Source organism: Xyrauchen texanus, chromosome 22, assembly GCF_025860055.1.
Source record: "Xyrauchen texanus isolate HMW12.3.18 chromosome 22, RBS_HiC_50CHRs, whole genome shotgun sequence".
NCBI lineage: Eukaryota > Metazoa > Chordata > Actinopteri > Cypriniformes > Catostomidae > Xyrauchen > Xyrauchen texanus.
This window is the reverse complement of record NC_068297.1, coordinates 20,491,408-20,506,163: the sequence shown is the minus strand read 5'-3', so window position 1 is coordinate 20,506,163 and position 14,756 is coordinate 20,491,408. Positions and strand designations below refer to the sequence as shown.

Sequence of the window (14,756 nt, the reverse complement as noted above, 5' to 3'; positions counted from 1 at the left end):
GTGATTCCCTAACCCCGCCTTCTCATTACCCTCATCACTCTCCTTGTTTAGTTCTTCTTATGTTAATTGCCTTCACCTGTTCCTTATGTGCCTTACCATATATAGTGTGCTCCCTTTCCTCTTGTGTTTGTCGAATCATTTTGTTCAGTGTTTTGTTTGCTCAGCCTCCAGTCCTGTTTGTCCTTTTGTCTTTCAGTTTATAAGTTTGTTATTTTTTTGCTTTTCAGTTTTCTCCCTTGTGAGAGTATGTTTTTCCCTGTGTATTGTTTTATTTAACAAAACATATTTAATTGAACTCAATTGGGTCCTTATTCCTGCTAACATACTCTGACATGAATGGGTAGGCCTATAGTGTAAGTGATTTTTCCCAAATCTTTCCGCTTTGACACATTGTTGGGCTCCATCCTATGACGTTTGTTATCCCGGTCTGTTCTGCACTCTTCAAATACCTAGGAACTGTGCTTTTACATATTGCATTTACATGGCCAAATTAGGCCACTCAGAGAAATCTAGGTGTGTAAAAAAAGCGTTCTCTTAATCCGTTAAAAAGCATAAGAAAAACTGCATTTTTTTTTACATGACGTTTCAGAACGCCACTTTCTATTAAAACCCTGGAATAAACAATTTTCTTAAGTACATGTAAATGCGGTCACTAATGAAAGAGTCTTTGTCCAAATTTAATCCAGGTTCAGGGATTTTGATAAAATTCATGGACAATTGTGACAGTTTTCTTTATAGTTGGGCCCTCCCATAGCTCCTCCTTACAGGGCTTTGTAAGATTAGATCTGTCTACAGTCTTAGTTTGTTCACCAAATTTTATGTGTGGTTTGCCAGAATAACATAATTGGAACAGGGCTAATCTTACAAACTAATTTTATAAAAGGGTAAACATAATCTGTAGTGTGATTTACCCACAAACCTGTCTTTAAAGTAGTTTCAGCTGTAGTTTCTTTTACCTTGCAAATTTTTTTTCAAGTTTTGTAGGATGAGGTCATGTCACACAACCTGTCCATGTTGGCATTTGCTATATTTGGATTCTGCCAAGTGACCAAGGGCCTGAAATTTGGCATGGGATTGCAGGTATTGCACACAATTTTAATCATTCCCGCAAGCTCCATGTTCATCGCACGGGAAATTCCCACACAATTTTATTCACTTTGCAGTGCAGCTGTGAATTATTAAACCAATAGATACAGGGGGTCTGGTTAGCACTGCGAGTGAAGATGCTGACTACCACCCCTGGAGTCACGAGTTCAAATCCAGGGCGTGCTGAGTGACTCTAGCCAGATCTCTGAAGCAACCAAATTGGCCCAGTTGCTAGGTAGGGTAGAATCACATGGGGTAACCTCCTCGTGGTCACCATAATGTGGTTCTCGCTCTCGGTTGGGCATTTGGTGAGGTGTGCGTGGATGCCGCAGAGAATAGTGTAAAGCCTCAATGTGCGCAATGTCTATGCAGTAAAGCGCTCAACAAGCCACGTGATAAGATGTGCGGATCGACTGTCTCAGATGCGGAGGCAACTGAGATTTGTCCTCCGCCACCCAGATTGAGGCAAGTAAATACGCTACCATGAGGATTAGAGCACATTGGGAATTGGGCATTTCAAATTGGAGAGAAAAGGGGAGGAAAAAATACAATAGATAAAGATGAACAAATCAAATAGATAAACTTGTTTATCTCTAACTCTCCCTCTCTCCCACGTGCAGCTGTATACTTTTGAGTGTAGTGTAAGGGCGTACAGTGAGGGAGCGCTTTGTCCCATAGTTAGGCAGGGGACAAGGGGAGGGAAACAAAAAAAGTGTGCCATCTACACGCCGTAACGTGATCGTGCCAAATTAACAAAAATGTTTTTGTTGAAAACAAAAAAAGGAGGGAAAGGCCAACGTGAAGCGGCAGTGGAAGAGAGAGAGAAAAAAACACGTACTCTCCGGTTCTCCGATACGCTGAAGCATGGTCCTCGGACACTCCTCCACCCTCTAATGGATGACAGCCGCGCCTCCCTGGATGGATCGGAGGCAGACCTCCGGCCCCTGATGCATGGAATGCCCGTCGCGTTAATGGTGGACGGTAGGGGTCTCCCCACCCCTGGCAGCGGTAACTGCTCCAGGCGGTTGATTGGGAGCCCCTCCTCCGCGTTGTTTTATTAAAAGTGCATGAAGGAGTTGCTAAGTTTTTAAAGGGATAGTTGATCAAAAAATGCTCATCATTTACTCACCCTCAGGCCATCCTAGATGTGTATGACTTTCTTTCTTCTGCAGAACACTAAAGAAGATTTTTAGAAGAATATCTCAGCTCTGTGGGTCTAAACAATGCAAGTGAATGGGGCCAGACCTTTGTAGCTCCAAAGGAAATATAAAAACAATCCATATGCATCCAGTGGTTAAATCCATGTCTTATGAAGCAATAAAATAGGTTTGGTTGAGAAACAGAACAATATTTAAGTCCTTTTATACTCTAAATCTGCAATTTCACTTCCAGACGTGAAAGTGAAACTAAACAGGCACCACATGTGAATTAAAAGTGAAAGTGGAGATTTAGAGTTTTAAAAAAGACTTACATTTTGAACTGTTTCTCCCCCACACAGATTATACTGGTTCTGAAGATATAGATTTAACAACTGGTGTCAAACAGATTACTTTTATGCTTCTGATCACTACAGAGCAGAGATATTCTTGTAAAAATCTCAATTTGTGTTCTGCAGAAGAAAGGAAGTCATACACATCTGGGTACTCTCTTGTATTTATGGGTGAAATATCCCTTTAAGCTCCTCATTCCAAATGTGGAGAAATGTTGTCATCTCCTCTATGTCGGTGCATTAGTTTTGTAGGCTGTTAATTTAATAGCCAAAATATTTGGAACTTTGTGAATATTTTGTTGTAAGTTTGTTGTAAATTTTGGATGTTTTAGTGTTTTGAGTTTTATTCCCCACCAAAGTGTGTAAATCCCCCCCATATGAGCCGTGTGAGGTGGGAATGATACAACTTTAAGGGAAATTGCCAGAAAAATGTACCAGTATTTTTAAAAAGGTCATGTTCACACATGACCTCTAACCTGAAAAATACAATACATTTTCTGGGAAAGGCTGAATGTGTGAAAGGGGCTTACAAGAACAGACCTGCAATAAATGTTTGGGTCCCAACCCACACTGCTCTTGTGCACCCTTTCCTCTTTCTCTCTTTTGGATTGCTGAGGTTCTGGTTGTGGCTGCAGCAATAATCATAAGCCTGTTGTCATTGTTGTGGTCCTGAATGATTTACAGCACTGGGCTCATCTTCACATCCTGCTGTGCACTTGGGCCAAGCATTCTCCCACATGGCGAGCAAATACAAACTCTTCCCCCCTCTTTTTTCTGGGACTGTAGTAAACGTGGATACTAGTTCATTGACTTCATCCCAGCCCCCCCGGTCTTGAGCACACACATCGACTAGCCTGCCCTCCTGCTCTGCATTTGTGTGTAAGAAACCCTTTACATGTCAGATCTGTGTGTATGCATTCACCTGCTCATGTATCCAAAGCCTATCTTCTCAAATCTGTATGCACATATTTGTTTTCCTTCAAGAAGGCACGGGTGGCATGTTTAAGTGTGTGTGCGCATATTCACACACTCAAGAGTGATTTTATAGGCTAGATTTGAGCAGTCCTGATTGTCTGCCTCAGATGGTCCATCTTTTGCTATTATTGCCCCATTATGGCTCTCTCCTGTGAGAGGATCCCCTTAAACAACCTCAATTACACTATAAGAGCCCTTAAACAGCCCTGATATCCACAGAAAACATTTACATAGGCCGGATCTTTTATTGACTTTACATTCCCAGAGAGGCGAGCAAAAATCTATGGCTTCAAACTACAATATCTCACGCTTGGTTAAGTCAGAATGCAGAAATGGGCCCCGTTTTAAGCCACACCTGTGCTTGATGGATCAGATCTGATGGCATGTTCCTTTTTTTTTTTCTTTGTGTCATTATTTCTTATTAGAATCTCATTCAAGTTGAAAGTGCGAAAACTCCAAAGTCAGTGATTGGTTGTAAATAATAGAACTTAGGGACCTGTGCGATTGAACTTCTCGGGCAGGGAGCTCTGATCAAAGCACCATCTAATTTTAGCGGGTTTTTGTGTCTTAGGCAAAAGACTACATCTGCTCGGGGAGACGACAATGAAGGAAGTTGAATAATTTAACTTTTTCATTTGTAAAGATAATCAGCCCATTCTGAATACATCTTGGGTCTCATAAATGTTGAATACCCTATCAGCCTCCAGTTGCCGTAAATTATGAAAGATGCAAGTGATAGGAATATTAACAAAGTATGGATGCCACAACTCTCCATCCTTTAGTTCAAATGCATTACGGAGGACGTGAGTGTGTATCTGTGTGTTTCGGACAGCTGTAGGATGGACGAAACGGAAGTTCCTGCATGCCTAGAAGGATGTTAAATCAAGTGCAATGCTTCCTAGTGTGTCAAATCCACTGTCTGTCAGTGCTTACACTTAAAGAATTGTAAGTTAATACAGCTGCTGGTTGCGTGTTTGGTTTCACAGTGGATTTTTTACAAACTATTTCTGTTAGTCATGTGGCAAAAGTGAAGATGAAAATCAGTTTAATGATTTGTGAGGGTTTGTTATGCATACAAAATACATTTTTCATTTTGATATTACAATGTGATTTTTGTGTCTGGTATTGTGGTGTGTATAATTCAACTGCACCTTTGGAATATGAGATCCTGCTGAAAGCAGGCACTGAGCGGCCCCTCATCCGTCAAGTTGGACCAGAGCACGTCCTGTTACTGAAAGGACTGGACCCTAACACCAACTACCACATTCAAGTGCAATCATACCAACCAGGTATTCATGTGCCCACTGAAACATGTGCCCATTGGTGGGGTATTAAACCAGACTATATACACTATATATACTTAAATGCTATCAGTTTAACAAGAAAATAAGCCACTTTGTATGATAAAAGCACTTATATCACTTTATTCACTGTCTCCTATTTATTTATTTATTTATTGTGTGTGTGTGTGTGTGTGTGTGTGTATATAGTTGTGTGTTTTGTAGAGCTGTCAATCGATCAAATTAATAAATGGACATGACAATTAATTGCTATTAATCGCCTACATCATTATTTGCTGAAAAAGGCCCCCAAATAAAGATAATAAATATTAAAACGCTGCCAGTTATTGATGCGGCTATTTAAAACAGATGTACTTCAAGCTTGAGTTACCCGTATGGTAGGAGAATCCGTACTTTTATTATGGAATTTACGTATTCGTCAGGTTGTATGGGAACGTGTTATTTTTTATATAATTATTAGCACTAATTTAACACGTTAAATCGACAGCCCCAGTTTTTTGCCTTTGAATCAGTTACTGTAGCATACTGGTTTTACATGCAAATGTAAAAATGTGTCTATACGTACAAAATTCTTTGCTAAATCTGACAACACCTCCCTTTGGTGACATACAGAGCTGACCTCAAATGGAAAATCAATTCCTAATTATATTTTATTAAAATTATATATATATATATATATATTAAATCCTTAAAATGCAAAATGCTATTAGGGTAAGTCTGTAATAATTATAATTAGCTTTTTTAATAAAACACTCTATAGAATGCCCTCATTGTGTGTGTGTGTGTGTGTGTGTGTGTGTGTGTGTGTGTGTGTGTGTGTGTGTGTGTGTGTGTGTGTGTGTGTGTGTGTGTGTGTGTGCATGTGCGTGTATTTATCACTTTGTGGGGATGTCCCCATAAGGATAGTAAAACCCAACATTTTTAGGGCTAGGGGATAGAATATAAAGTTTGTACTGTATAAAAAAACATTATGTCTATGGAAAGTCCCAATAAAACATGGAAACACAACATATTACAACAATACTCTCATACATAGTCAATAAAACATGCTGGCCTGACCACACTACAGTATGCTGCTGACTACACAATATGTGATCACTCAGCTCTCTGATGATAATGTATACTGAGGACTCTTGTCTGCTAACCTGTGGTAATCTTCCTTTCTCTTTGTTAGAACAGGGGTTTCAGGTCTTTTTTGTCATCTTAATCCATATGGCTTAAATTATTTACTTGAGGCACTCCCAGAGATTTCAAATGCTCTATCCCTTCAATAAATATAATGAATAGAACATTTATTATTCATTGACTCATTTTAAGTATAGTTCAGAATAACATTTTGTTTTTAAACATTTTAATAAAAAAATATGCCCTTGTTATTTTAACTTGGCATTGCAATGTTTTTCTCTCAAACCCCCTGGAGTTTCATTATGTACCCCTATGGTGTGTGACCTACCCCCCAAATTGGAATAAAACATTGGAATTTGCTAACTCAGCCCTGTTTATCGTATTTTCTAAGACCTGCAATTTCTGTGCAAACTTTTGCCTCTTGAGGGCTTTCTCTTGTGCAGATCACAGGATTAAAAGTGCAGTGGAGATTGATTCGAATTTACCCACATATGACTAAAAGATTTACTTGACAAAATCACAAAATGAACAGATGGAAATGAAAAATCATTAACATAACTCATGTCATAAGCCATTTTAATATGATATCTGTCTGTAAATATGTTAATGATTTCTCTCAATGTGACTTTTTGCAGATGTCAGTAGTAGAATAAAGTTGTTTTGCTTAGAAATTATGTGAGGCCTCTATTTTCATCATGTTTTTTTTTTTTTTACATCCTTATAGCGTTTCTTATAACTTTGGCACCAGTTTTTTGTTACTGAAATTTAAAGCAGCAAGTAAACTTACATTTTTCATTTTAGTGGGTTAAAGGGTTCTGCAGTGCTAGATATTTTGGCTGTGTTAAAGTATGTGTGCTCTGATATCAACCATGACACCTTTATCAACCTCCACTGCAAATGCACTCATTGCAAAGATGTTGTCAGGGTAATGTCAGTGGAGTGCTTGCACTGGAGTGTATATATGTGTGTCCACGTCAGGCCATGTTTGAAAGGTAGGCCGGAAACGTAGTCAAACACAAAGAGTAATTATGCTGTGACCTTGAGGTGAACAGGCCAATCACTGCTGGTTACACTTGTCAACATTTCCTCTCTATTTCCTATGCAACTGACAGCAGAAAAAGGCAGAATAGAGTGCAGAGTGCTAATGTGGACATCAGCTGTATATCAGTGACTGTGGTATCTGAGCGAGAGAGAGAGAGAGAGAGAGAGGGGCTGATCGGCAGCTCTAAATGGAAGATGACATTGCCCTGCTGACTTTGATTATTCCAGGCACACTCAGAGCCGTTTGAGAGCAATATGAAACAGAATGCTATGATGCTTGCTCCCGCACAGAGGGAATAAAGCTCAGTCTGACATGGCACAATCACATCAGAATGCTTTGCTCTGCTGTTACCGGTGCTTACTTCAAGGAGAATGGGGAGCGATGCACTTGGGAGTATCTCTATCATTACCCTGCCATCATTGGCCTTTTGGTCGGAAACAACACAGTCAACCGTGTTCGAAATGTATTGCCTAAAATTGTGAATGCCAATTTAAACCATTCAGGTTTGGAGTTGAAGGATTTTAGACAATGATCAGATTAAACCATAAATTGAGATGCCTTTCCTACAGTCTCAGTCTAGTCTATGGATGGCAGTGAAAACAGTGTTTACCACATCTCCTCTCCTCTCTGCGTGAGCATAATTTTGTGTGTGTATTAGCAACTGGGTAAGGTTTAAATCAAGGGCACTGCAGCTTGTTGACCAATGTCATTCATATGCAAGGTCAGATCAGTCTAAGCCCACATAAATCTTAAGAAAATATCATTAGCATAGTCTCAGTTGCCAGGGCGTTCCAGCAGATGCATCACTGGATTTCATCTTAGCCCTGATTTGAGAGAGGATAAACTCGGGCAAATACATTTACACATTTGGAGGCAGAGAATTCACTGGTGGCTTAAAGGACTCTGTGTATTATTGTTATCTGCTCATCTTAATACCAGCGATCAGCATCATGCTAAATGTAATCGGGTTAATGTGCTACTGTGTATGCATTCAGCTCATCGAAGGTTATCTGAGATGTGAGTGTAGTGAGTGTACTCTCCTTTGGAATGTGTTCTCCTTGTGTTAAACTTACATTACACAGTGGAATGAGGAATTACCTGGGATAGTCCTTTTTTGGTTTACAGAATTACTGTAAATCAGTCCGTAAGAATACATCCCTGTTCATTGCACATGCATGTCTATTTAACAATTGCTGGTGAGACTGCTTGTCTTTAGTGATGATTCATTACTAAAATAGACAGGTTGCTTAAAGGAATAGTTCACCCAAAAACAAAAAATTCTGTCATTGTTTACTCGCCCTTATATCGTTCCAAACCTGTATGACTTAAAAATTCCTCCTTTTGTTCTCTAAAGAATAAAGAATGACCTGTTCACTGATTTCAGTAAAATGGCAGTTGATAGCGACTCACTTTAAAGTTTAAAAAAGAAGCCAAAAGTGTCATAATAGTAGTCTTATGAAGCCTTCTGAAGGTATGCAATAGGTGAGAAACAAACCGAAACTGAAGTTAATGTTATAGGTATTATTTTCATTATTAGTATTTTTGCTTTTGCAAAGTTTAAGGCCTTTTCACACCAAATCCATGACGAATTTGCAAGACGAACCTCTGACGGAAAGTTTATTCACACAACGAGTCCAGAAAAATTGTAACAAAAAATTATTTCACTCCTGTACAGAAGGTGGCGCTGTTGTTGTTCTACAAACATTTATACCTGTCTCCTGCCCACACCTCCAGCTGTTAGAGATTAATACTCAGAGGTGGGTAGTAACACGTTGCATTTACATTTACTTGTGTAACTTTTTGAAAAAAACTACTTTTAGAGTAGGTTTAAAGGAGGGTACTTTTACTCTCATTTTTACTTTATTTCTAATGATTATTTTTTTTTAACCTTTACTTCTTTACAATGGGTGGCGTTCCCGTCATTACATTACTGGTTTTAATTTTAATTAATGTGTAATTTATTGATGTCACAGTCTGTCTCCCTCATTTTCTTCAAGGACTCTTATTTTGAAGTTTTCCCCTGCACTACGTTTCCCAGAGTTCACTGCCCTAATCACTTCTATCTGCTCATCATCCGCATCTGCCTTCCATTCCCTCATTATTTTTCTTGTGTATAAATAGCCTTTAGTTTTCTTCATCATTTGTCAGTCCTTGAAGTGTTGCATTGTGTAATTGAAGTTTTGCAGTGTTAATGAAGTGTATTGGTGTTTTGTTGTCTTGTGAAGTTAGCTCCATCATTTGTTCTACTCCAGTGTTTATTCCACTCAAGCATTATAATTAAAGGATTTAAAGATTACACTCCTGCGTCTCCTCTCTTCCACTCCTAGACACCAATGTTACAATTGAGAGATTATTGAATGGGACTTTTACAAGAGTGGAAGTTCACAGCTGCGCGCGCTGAGCCGCTGTCACAGACTGGCACTCAAGTCATCAGTGCTGCAGCATCAAACTCTTCAAAGTGAAACACTTTCTTTCTCTGCAATGCCTTCATTTAACACCAAGACAAACTGATATTTCAAGATTAAATTCACTGCTCCATCTTAAGGCAGCACGCTGAGGTAAGTTTTGGCTCTAATTCTAATGCTGGCTTTTCTGTGTAATGTTATGGTTGTTTTCAGGGTGACAATGTAAATGGGCTCTTATGACATCAGTTTTTAAGTGTAAATTTTTTAAACTATGTGCTTTGTCGCGCATGTAATGAGCAGTATTTACGCATTTACCCCGCACCCTCGTGGGGGTATTGGAAACTACTTCAGGCGGATTAACTGTATAAATCCATGTAAACATCTAAGTTAAGTGTAAATAAATGTCTTTTGCTCTGCCATTTGCGTGATCGACAACGTGAGCGTGAACAGACAGCATTTCTGTGCGTGCATACATGGTGCACAGGGCGCGCGCGTGCGTGGTTGTGTCCGAAATCGTTCAGACACTGACAATTTCCTGTATAGTGAATGGCAGTTAGTGCACTATATCTAAGCAGTAAGTGAACAAAATGAGTGAGTGAATTCAGACGCTGACGTATACACAGAGTCAGAGCCCTGGGGCTGTCGCAGAAACAACATCACATATGAAATTAAAATACTTGGGCCTTACTTTTTATTCTTATTAAATGATATATTAATAAAATAAATCTTCATTCTTTTTTATTTTTAATATATAATGTGTGTTAATATAAAGAGTACATTTTGAAAATTATCTGTATGTTTTGACTCTCTGTATGTTATTATGTTATTTTAATCAAGTAATGATTTGTCAAAAAGTAATTTAATACATTCAGCATTAACTAAATGCAGGAGTGAAGGAAGCAGTAAACTCCCAGCTCGTACGTCTTCCCCGTGTTGGATTATGGGCAATTTTTTATATAATTTTCAGGGGTGTGTATCAGAAGTACGCATGCAGGTGTTTGCCAGTTGATTAGCGCCACCAACATGCTGTATTGAGCAGCTGCAGCGACTGACAAAAAGTTATGATCTCATTGGTCAGCCAGTTTTCATTGCAGTATAAAAAAAAAAATAATTATAATTGTCGGCAGACGATTTGTTGGATTCATTTCAGGTTGTTTCTTACCTAAACCTATTGAATGCCTTCCAAAGACTTGGAATATGAAACACGAGTTGCATGAGTTTACTCAGAGGTGGGCCGTCAGGGCCAGTAAGGCATTCTTTGCTGTCCTAGAGATTGTCAGAATCAGAAAATTATATTTTTATAATTTAATATATATTTCATTAGTGCTACATGTATTTTACAAAGTTCGTTCCCATCAGTCTATTAATAGTATTAACATGCTACTTCCAGTGCAGCTCATTTAAATTAGATATTTTATCCAATCAGATTTTCCACTGTGCTGTCTCTGGGTGAAAAATCTACCCCAAGGTGAAGTTCCCTTATGAATCCCCTCTGCTGTTGTAGCAAATAGGGAAGATGTTGCTGATTGTCATCTTCTTTAACCAGTCAGATTTCGAGTTTGCCATGTTGGGCATATTCTTTGACCCGCCGTAGCCTTCTAACTGTCCTAGCCGCCTACGTCAGCATTTTTCACGTGGCATGATAGGAGGAGGACCATTAGCTAACTGAAACTGAAGTACAACTAACTAGCATGTAAACTTTCTTCCATGTGATGTTTATATTTTTAGATTTTTTTACCTAGCCTGTAGTTTTATTTTAACGCACAATGGCTGAAGGAGGAGAAGAAATTGATTTGGTGGCAGATTTACTGACAAAGTCTTTTTCGAGAAGGACGACTAGGGAGAAAGGGTCGACTAACCCCGCAGCTAGCAGGCCTGTCCCAGCCAGGGAAAGGATTTGTGCGGCACTTTCAATCGACCAACTATGAAAGATACACCTGGCTTACAGCGTTGAATGAACATTGCAAATTGTATTGCTAGGAATGCCTGTTATTTGCAACCGAACGATATGGTGTTTGGAGCCACACTGGGTTTGCAAACCTGAATTGCCTAACCAAGGCCGCAACGAGACATCAAAGCACGGCAGGACACTTGCAAGCAACAGTGCTCTTGAAAACGTTCGGAGACACCCGAGTGGATCTACAACTCAGCAAACAAATGCGAAGGGAAACGGAGCTCCACAACGAAAGAGTAAAACAAAATAGGGAAATACTGAAAAGATTGTGTCATCTTTCTAGGTAAATAAGAGCTCTCATTTAGGGGACTTGATGAAAGCAAGGAGTCCACAATAGAGGTAACTATTTCGAGCTTATTTCATTTCTGGCCGAGCACGACAAAGATTTGTATTACCACCTTTCCACTAACAAAGTGTTTACTGGGACTTCAGGCAAAATACAAAATGACCTGATTAGTGCTATAGCTGAAGTGATGGGAGAGGAGATAAAAAGGGAGATCAGTAAAGCTCCTTTTGTCGCAGTTATGGTGGACGCAACTACAGATGTGAGTATTGCATTCCAGCTGGCACTGGTGCTCCGTTGTGTGACAGACACTGGAGTCAAGGAGAGTTTTGTCAAATTTGACGATGTTATGAGTGGCAAGCGGGCTGATGACATTGCTGCTCTCATTATCCGATTCCTGGAGGAACAAGAATGCCTGGATAAAGTTGTGGCACAGTGTTTTGATGGCGCTGCCGTCATGGCATCTAGATTAAATGGGGTGCAGGCTAAAGTTAAGGTGATGGCTCCTATGGCTTTATTTATACTTTGCTATGCACATCGACTTAATTTAGTACTGACTCAAGGGGCATCGAAGCTTAGAGAATGGAGTGGTGGTGGCGTAGTGGGCTAAAGCACATATCTGTTAATCAGAAGGTCACTGGTTTGATCCCCACAGCCACCACCATTGTGTCCTTGAGCAAGGCACTTAATTCCAGGTTACTCCAGGGGAATTGTCCCTGTAATAAGTGAACTGTAAGTAACTTTGGATAAAAGCATCTGCCAAATGCATAAATGTAACGTAAATGTAAATGAATGTAGGATCTGTTTTACACATCTCAATGGCCTAGCTGCATTTTTTTCCTGCTTGACGATATCTGTCAGCGACGTCTTCCTCGTGTGGCACAAACAAGGTGGCAATATAGTTCTAGATTGGTCAGCACAGTCTTTGAGAAGAGAGTTGCCCTAAAGGAGCTATTTGAGCACATATTACAACACCATGATGAGTACGACGAGGATTCTGTGCGCTGTGCTGAAGGATACAGTGCACATCTGGTTGATTTTGAGTTTTGTTTTTTGCTTTCTACGTTTCATGTGATATTTGAGTATTCAGATGTTCTTTTTGGTATACTGCAAAACACAGAACAAAACACTCGATGTACAATTCAGTCTGGCAACAATGGACGAGTTTTGTGACAATATTGAGAGGGAGAGAGGGCGATTGGTGAGATTTATGAATCTACTTTGCACGAAAAAGGTGGGCCACGCACACGGAGAGGCCAAGCACAGGGGGACATTCGCGCAAGGTACCAGAAACTCCACAGCGACATTTTGGACAACATCATAGCCCAGATACAGAACCGGTTTAAAGACCACGAGAAAGTCATGTTTCTCTCCCACCTCGACCCTCAGCGGTTTCATACATACCGGAAGAAATTCCCAGATGAAACCTTCACCAGATTAACGCAGAGCCACGGAACTCTCTTCGACCTACCCCAGCTTAAAACAGAACTGACTGTAATGTATGCCATGACTGATTTTGAAGGAAAAAGCCCTGCTGACCTCCTCGCTTTTCTTCAGCAGAAAGATCTATGCGGGAGCATGCATCAACTTTACGCATTGGCATGTTTGGCGGTGACCATCCCAGTATCTACTGCCTCTGTAGAGCGGACATTTTCAGCCCTAAAACGCATTAAAACGTATTTAAGAAATAAGACTGGACAGGCTCGACTGTCAGCACTGGCCTCCATGGCAATCGAGAAGGAACTTTTATTGGAACTGAAACGCACCGATGTACTGTACAACCGTGTCATTGAACTCTTTATAAAGAAAGAACGGAGGATGGGCTTTTTTTCTTCAAATGATGAGCAGCTTTGGTAAGTTTGATGTATTTTTATGTATCTTTACTAGCCAGGCTGTGAAGTTAGTGTTGTAGGTTGCGGTCCATAGTACTGAAACACAGCGGAGGAGATCGATAGACAGACAGATTTAATCTTGGCGCCGGGCCTGTTACTAGCTATTTATTATCATTATTGCTTGCTTTAGATCGTTGCTACTAGTGTGAATAATGTTCAGATTCAGTGGCCTGTCTGTGCTTTTGAGTGTGTGTGAGTGTGGCATGTGCATTTATGCCCAGCAGCTTGGCTAGAATCTGGGAAGCCTGTTGATTCCTGATTGTGTTATTTGTGTTTTATGGCATTTTTGGCATTGAGTCAATGTGGCTAGTTGTTGTGAGTTTGTTCTTGATTCTTTGGTAAATATTTATTTGGGCTATGTGATGTCTTTGTGATGCAACATCCTTTCATACTGTGTAATAGTGGTATGTAATAATGATGGTTTCCTCCCACAATTAAAATTAAATTAGCGGCTATGGGGTGGTTACGTCGAATGACACTATTGATTAGCCTATAGACCTGATTAGTGTCAGGGTGAGGTTATTCGAAGGCAGTTTAATTGCGGGAGGATAGCACCGAAGGCCTATGTGTAAAATGCATGGCCTGCCACTGCTTTTACACCTTTCATTTTAAATTTAAAGTGAGCTACTATCAATGGCAATTGTATTGAAATCAGCGAATGAATACAATGATCAAAAAGAATAGGGACATCCTTTAACGTATCTTTTGCATTTTGCAGGAAAAAAGAAAGTCCTAAGTGCGTGAAACAAAATGAGAGAGTACTAAATAATGACAATTTTCATTTTGGGATGAACTATCACTTTAAATATTTTTTATGTTATTCATATCATTATTTTTGAGCATTATGTATTTAGAATTTCAGAATTACATAAAATGTCAGTTACCACCATGGATTAATTTCAGATTATTTTACTCTGGATAGGGGCACCCGGCACAGTTGCCCTCTTTCCCCACTATTGTTCTGTCTTGCCCTGGAACCATTAAAAGCTGCGATAAGAACGGAAGATGATATTCCAGGGGTGACGGTGGAAGGTATGGCACACAAGCTTTTGTTTTACGCAGATGATATTTATTATTCGTCTCCGACCACACTAGATATATGCCTTGCCTCCACAGAATTATTAATTCCTTTTCTAAGTTCTGGGGATACAGAGTTACTTGGTTTAAATCCGAAGCTTTGGCTCTGACAGCGTACTGCCCAATA

The 14,756-nt window shown here is 39.7% G+C and overlaps 1 pseudogene; it reads left to right on the top strand.

Moving 5' to 3' along the window:
• Positions 1–14,756, top strand: part of LOC127662676 (usherin-like) — a 388,775-nt pseudogene that overhangs the window by 361,974 nt on the left and 12,045 nt on the right.